Genomic DNA, 7,482 nt, shown 5'->3' with positions numbered 1-7,482 from the left:
CAGGTGAGACGCCATCTTATGACCACCTTTGGTCTTTCCCAACGGTTTACAATCATGTGGAAACTTCCAGATGAAGTTCCCACTTTTCCGAGTGGAATTCATTCCTGCTGAGGAAATTCAGTTTTCCACTCCCGGAATGAACACTGCTGACAGTGTTATCACATGATTTTTCGCTCAGCGAGAAGTTCTTGCTGTCATTGCCCTCCTGCTTCTTGTGCCGCCCCGTCTGTTTACGTGGGCGACTGCCATGATGATGTCCGACCAGATCAGCACCGACTGACTTTGAAGCAGAGGTCTTCCTAGGCTCAGAGCATTGTAAATTGCTCTTAGCTCCAGTATATTCATGTGGAGAAAAAGTCTCCAGACTTGATCACACTCCTTGGAAATTTCTTCCCTGTGTGACTGCTTCCCAGCCTCTCAGGCTGGCATCCGTGGTCACCAGAACACAGTCCTGAATGCTGAATGTGCTGTCCTCTAGAAGATGAGCACTCTGCAGCCCCCACAGAAGAGACACCCTTGTCCTTGGAGACAGGATTATCTGCTGATGCATCTGAAGATGCGATCCGGACCATTCGTCCAGCAAATCCCCCTGAAAATTTTTTGCGTGAGATCTGCCGAATGGAATTGCTTCGTAAGAAGCCACCATTTTTCCCAGGACTCCTGTGCATTGATGCACTGATACTTGGCCTGGTTTTAGGAGGTTTCTGATTAGTTCGGATAACTCCCTGGCTTTCTCCTCCAGGAGAAACACCTTTTTCTGGACTATGCCCAGAATCATTCCTAGGAACAGCAGACGTATCGTCGGAAAAACGCTGCGATTTTTGGAATATTTAGAATCCACTCGTGCTGTCGTAGAACTACTTTAGATAGTGCTATTCCGACCTCCAACTGTTCTCTGGACCTTTCCCTTTTCAGGATATCGTCCAAGTAAGGGATAATTAAGATGCCCTTTTCTTTTGAAGAGAGTCATCTTTTCGGCCATTACCTTGGTAAAGGCCCGGGGTGCCGTGGATAATTCAACGGCAGCGTCAGAAACTGATATTGACAGTTCTGTACCACGAACCATAGGTACCCTTGTTGAGAAGGGCAAATTTGGACATGTAGGTAATCCTTGATGTCCAGGGACACCATATAGTCCCCTTTTTTCCGGTTCGCTATCACTGTTCTGAGTGACTCCATCTTGATTTGAACCTTTGTATGTAAGTGTTCAAAGATTTCAGATTTAGAATATGTCTCACCAAGCCGTCTGGCTTCAGTACCACAATATAGTGTGGAAGACTAATACCCTTTTCCTTGATTGTAGGAGGGGTACTTTGATTATCACCTGCTGGAAATACAGCTTGTGAATTTTTTCCCAATACTGCCTCCCTGTCGGAGGGAGCCTTTGGTAAAGCAGACTTCAGGAACCTGCGAGGAAAAAATGTCTCGAATCTCCAAACTGTACCCCTGGGATAATACTTTGTACGATCTAGGGGTCAACTTGCGAGTGATCCCACTGCACGCTGAGACTCTTGAGACGACCCCCCACCTCACCTGAGTCAGCTTGCACGGCCCCAGCGTCCTGCTGAGGACTTGGCAGACTCGGTGGAGGGCTTCTGTTCCTGGAAAGGGGCTGCCTTCTGCAGTCTACTTCCCTTTCCTCTATGTCTGGGCAGATATGACTGGCCTTTTGCCCGCATGCCCCTATGGGAACGGAAAGATTGAGGCTGAAAAGACAGTGTCTTTTTCTGCTGAGATGTGACTTGGGGTAAAAAGGTTGGATTTCCCAGCTGTTGCCGTGGCCCCCAGGTCCGATGGACCGACCCCAAGTACCTCCTCTCCTTTATACGACCATACTTTCATGTGCCGTATGGGATCTGCATCACCTGACCACTGTCGTGTCCATAACATCTTCTGACAGATATGGACAACGCACTTATCTTGATGCCAGAGTGCAAATATCCCTCTGTGCATCTCGCATATATATATATATATATAGACTGCATCCTATTAAATGCTCTATATCACTAAAATATTTTCAGTCAGGGAATCCGACCAAGCCAACCCAGCACTGCATTTCCAGGCTGAGACGATCGCTGGTCGCAGTATAACCACCGTATGTGTGTATATACTTTTTAGGATATTACTCCAGCTTCATATCAGCTGGCTCCTTGAGGGCGGCCGTATCTGGAGACGGTAACGCCACATGATAAGCGTGTGAGCGCCTTATCCACCCTAAGGGGTGTTTCCCAACGCGCCCTACCTTCTGGCGGGAAAAGGTATAACGCCAATATTTGCTATCGGGGTAAACCCACGCCTCATCACACACTTCATTTTATTTTATCTGATTCAGGAAAAAATAAGAATTTACTTACCGATAATTCTATTTCTCGGAGTCCGTAGTGGATGCTGGGGTTCCTGAAAGGACCATGGGGAATAGCGGCTCCGCAGGAGACAGGGCACAAAAAGTAAAGCTTTAGGATCAGGTGGTGTGCACTGGCTCCTCCCCCTATGACCCTCCTCCAAGCCAGTTAGGTACTGTGCCCGGACGAGCGTACACAATAAGGGAGGAATTTTGAATCCCGGGTAAGACTCATACCAGCCACACCAATCACACCGTACAACTTGTGATCTAAACCCAGTTAACAGTATGATAACAGCGGAGCCTCTGAAAAGATGGCTCACAACAATAATAACCCGATTTTTGTAACTATGTACAAGTATTGCAGATAATCCGCACTTGGGATGGGCGCCCAGCATCCACTACGGACTCCGAGAAATAGAATTATCGGTAAGTAAATTCTTATTTTCTCTATCGTCCTAGTGGATGCTGGGGTTCCTGAAAGGACCATGGGGATTATACCAAAGCTCCCAAACGGGCGGGAGAGTGCGGATGACTCTGCAGCACCGAATGAGAGAACTCCAGGTCCTCTTTTGCCAGGGTATCAAATTTGTAGAATTTTACAAACGTGTTCTCCCCTGACCACGTAGCTGCTCGGCAGAGTTGTAATGCCGAGACCTCTCGGGCAGCCGCCCAAGATGAGCCCACCTTCCTTGTGGAATGGGCCTTAACAGATTTAGACTGTGGCAGGCCTGCCTCAGAATGTGCAAGTTGAATTGTGTTACAAATCCAACGAGCAATCGACTGCTTAGAAGCAGGCGCACCCAACTTGTTGGGTGCATACAGTATAAACAGCGAGTCAGATTTTCTGACTCCAGCTGTCCTGGAACATATTTTCAGGGCCCTGACAACTTCTAGCAACTTGGAGTCCTCCAAGTCCCTAGTAGGTGCAAGGCACCACAATAAGCTGGTTCAGGTGAAACACTGACACCACCTTAGGGAGAGAACTGGGGACGAGTCCGCAGCTCTGCCCTGTCCGAATGGACAAACAGATATGGGCTTTTTTGAGAAAAAACCACCAATTTGACACTCGCCTGGTCCAGGCCAGGGCCAAGAGCATGGTCACTTTTTATGTGAGATGCGTCAAATCCACATATTTGACTGGTTTTAAACCAATGTGATTTGAGGAATCCCAGAACTACGTTGAGATCCCACAGTGCCACTGGAGGCACAAAAAGGGGTTTGTATATGCAATACTCCCTTGACAAACTTCTTGACTTCAGGAACTGAAGCCAATTCTTTCTGGAAGAAAATTTACAGGGCCGAATTTGAACCTTAATGGACCCCAATTTGAGGCCCATAGACACTCCTGTTTGCAGGAAATGCAGGAAACGACCGAGTTGAAATTTCTTTGTGGGGCCTTCCTGGCCTCACACCACGCAACATATTTTCGCCACACGTGGTGATAATGTTGTGCGGTCACCTCCTTTCTGGCTTTGACCAGGGTAGGAATGACCTCTTCCGGAATGCCTTTTTCCCTTAGGATCCGGCTTTCCATCGCCATGCCGACAAACGCAGCTGCGGTAAGTCTTGGAACAGACATGGTACTTGCTGAAGCAAGTCCCTTCTTAGCGGCAGAGGCCATAAGACCTCTGTAAGCATCTCTTGAAGTTCCGGGTACCAAGTCCTTCTTGGCCAATCCGGAGCCATGAGTATAGTTCTTACTCCTCTACGTCTTATAATTCTCAGCACCTTAGGTATGAGAAGCAGAGGAGGGAACACATACACCGACTGGTACACCCACGGTGTTACCAGAACGTCCACATCTATTGCCTGAGGGTCTCTTGACCTGGCGCAATACCTGTCCCGTTTTTTGTTCAGACGGGACGCCATCATGTCCACCTTTGGTATTTCCCAACGGTTTACAATCATGTGGAAAAAACTTCTCAATGAAGTTTCCACTCTCCCGGGTGGAGGTCGTGCTGAGGAAGTCTGCTTCCCAGTTTCCATTCCCGGGATGAAACACTGCTGACAGTGTTATCACATGATTTTCCGCCCAGCGAAAAGTCCTTGCAGTTTCTGCGATTGCCCTCCTGCTTCTTGTGTCGCCCTGTCTGTTTACGTGGGCGACTGCCGTGATGTTTTTCCCACTGGATCAATACCGGCTGACCTTGAAGCAGAGGTCTTGCTAAGCTTAGAGCATTATAAATTTACCCTTAGCTCCAGTATATTTATGTGGAGAAAAGTCTCCATACTTGATCACACTCCCTGGAAATTTTTCCCTTGTGTGACTGCTCCCCAGCCTCTCGGGCTGGGCTCCGTGGTCACCAGCATCCAATCCTGAATGCCGAATCTGCGGCCCTCTAGAAGATGAGCACTCTATAACCACCACAGGAGAGACACCCTTGTCCTTGGATATTGGGTTATCCGCTGATGCATCTGAAGATGCGATCCGGACCATTTGTCCAGCAGATCCCACTGAAAAGTTCTTACGTGAAATCTGCCGAATGGAATTGCTTCGTAGGAAGCCACCATTTTTACCAGGACCCTTGTGCAATGATGCACTATTTTTAGGAGGTTCCTGACTTGCTTGGATAACTCCCTGGCTTTCTCTTCCGGGAGAAACACCTTTTTCTGGACTGTGTCCAGAATCATCCCTAGGCACAGCAGACGTGTCGTCGGGATCAGCTGCGATTTTGGAATATTTAGAATCCACCCGTGCTGATTGTAGCAGTATCCGAGATAGTGCTACTCCGACCTCCAACTGTTCCCTGGACTATGCCCCTATCAGGAGATCGTCCAAGTAAGGGATAATTAAGACGCCTTTTCTTCGAAGAAGAATCATCAATTCGGCCATTACCTTGGTAAAGACCCCGGGGTGCCGTGGACAATCCAAACGGCAGCGTCTGAAACTGATAGTGACAGTTCTGCACCACGAACCTGAGGTACCCTTAGTGAGAAGGGCAAATTTGAGACATAGAGGTAAGCATCCCTGATGTCCCGGGACACTATATAGTCCCCTTCTTCCTGGTTCGTTATCACTGCTCTGAGTGACTTCATCTTAATTTGAACCTTTGTAAGTGTTCAAAAAAAATATTTTTAGAATAAGTCTCACCTAGCCTTCTGGCTTCAGTACCACAATATAGTGTGGAATAATACCCCTTTTCTGCAGTAGGAGGGGTAATTTAATTATCACCTGCTGGGAATACAGCTTGTGAATTTTTTTCCATACTACCTCCTTGTCGGAGGGAGACCTTGGTAAAGCAGACTTCAGGAGCCTGTGAAGGGGAAACGTCTCGACATTCCCATCTGTACCCCCGGGATACTACTTGTAGGATCCAGGGTTCCTGTACGGTCTCAGCGCCATGCTGAGAACTTGTCAGACGCGGTGGAACGCTTCTGTTCCTGGGAATGGGCTGCCTGCTGCAGTCTTCTTCCCTTTCCTCTATCCCTGGGCAGATATGATCTTATAGGGACGAGAGGACTGAGGCTGAAAAGACGGTGTCTTTTTCTGCAGAGATGTGACTTAGGGTAAAAAACGGTGGATTTTCCAGCAGTTGCCGTGACCACCAGGTCCGATGGACCGACCCCAAATAACTCCTCTTCCTTTATACGGCCATACTGTGCCGTTTGGAATCTGCATCACCTGACCACTGTCGTGTCCATAACATCTTCTGGCAGTTATGGACATCGCGTTTATTCATGATGCCAGAGTGCAAATATCCCTCTGTGCATCTCGCATATATAGAAATGCATCCTTTAAATGCTCTATAGTCAATAAAATACTGTCCCTGTCAAGGGTATCAATATTTTTAGTCAGGGAATCCGACCAAGCCACCCTAGCTCTGCACATCCAGGCTGAGGCGATCGCTGGCCGCAGTATAACACCAGTATGTGTGTATATACTTTTTATTATATTTTCCAGCCTTGTCAGCTGGTCCTTGAGGACGGCCCTATCTATAGACGGTACCGCCACTTGTTTTGATAAGCGTGTGAGCGCCTTATCCACCTTAAGAGGTGTTTCCCAACGCGCCCTAACTTCTGGCGGGAAAGGGTATACCGCCCATAATTTTCTATCGGGGGGAACCCACGCATCATCACACACTTTATTTAATTTATCTGATTCAGGAAAAACTATGGTAGTTTTTTCACATCCCACATAATACCCTCTTTTGTGGTACTTGTAGTATCAGAAATACGTAACACCTCCTTCATTGCCTTTAACGTGTGGCCCTAATAAGGAATACGTTTGTTTATTCACCGTCGACACTGGATTCAGTGTCCCTGTCTGTGTCTGTGTCGACCGACTAAAGTAAACGGGCGTTTTAAAACCCCTGACGGTGTTTTTGAGACGTCTGGACCTTACTAATTGTTTGTCGGCCGTCTCATGTCGTCAACCGACCTTGCAGCGTGTTGACATTATCACGTAATTTCCTAAATAAGCCATCCATTCCGGTGTCGACTCCCTAGAGAGTGACATCACCATTACAGGCAATTGCTCCGCCTCCTCACCAACATCGTCCTCCTACCTGTCGACACACACGTACCGACACACAGCACACACACAGGGAATGCTCTGATAGAGGACAGGACCCACTAGCCCTTTGGAGAGACAGAGGGAGAGTTTGCCAGCACACACCAAAAACGCTATAATTATATAGGGACAACCTTATATAAGTGTTTTCCCTTATAGCATCTTTTTATATATAAGTATATCGCCAAATTAGTGCCCCCCCTCTCTGTTTTAACCCTGTTTCTGTAGTGCAGTGCAGGGGAGAGCCTGGGAGCCTTCCCTCCAGCCTTTCTGTGAGGGAAAATGGCGCTGTGTGCTGAGGAGATAGGCCCCGCCCCTTTTTCGGCGGCCTCGTCTCCCGCTCTTAACGGATTCTGGCAGGGGTTAAATATCTCCATATAGCCTCCGGAGGCTATATGTGAGGTATTTTTAGCCAAAATAGGTATTCATTTGCCTCCCAGGGCGCCCCCCTCCCAGCGCCCTGCACCCTCAGTGACTGCCGTGTGAAGTGTGCTGAGAGGAAAATGGCGCACAGCTGCAGTGCTGTGCGCTACCTTAAGAAGACTGAGGAGTCTTCTGCCGCCGATTCTGGACCTCTTCTTACTTCAGCATCTGCAAGGGGGCCGGCGGCAAGGCTCCGGTGACCATC

This window comes from Pseudophryne corroboree, chromosome 5 (genome assembly GCF_028390025.1).
Source record: "Pseudophryne corroboree isolate aPseCor3 chromosome 5, aPseCor3.hap2, whole genome shotgun sequence".
In the NCBI taxonomy this organism is placed as follows: Eukaryota; Metazoa; Chordata; class Amphibia; order Anura; family Myobatrachidae; genus Pseudophryne; species Pseudophryne corroboree.
This window is presented reverse-complemented; position numbering follows the sequence as displayed.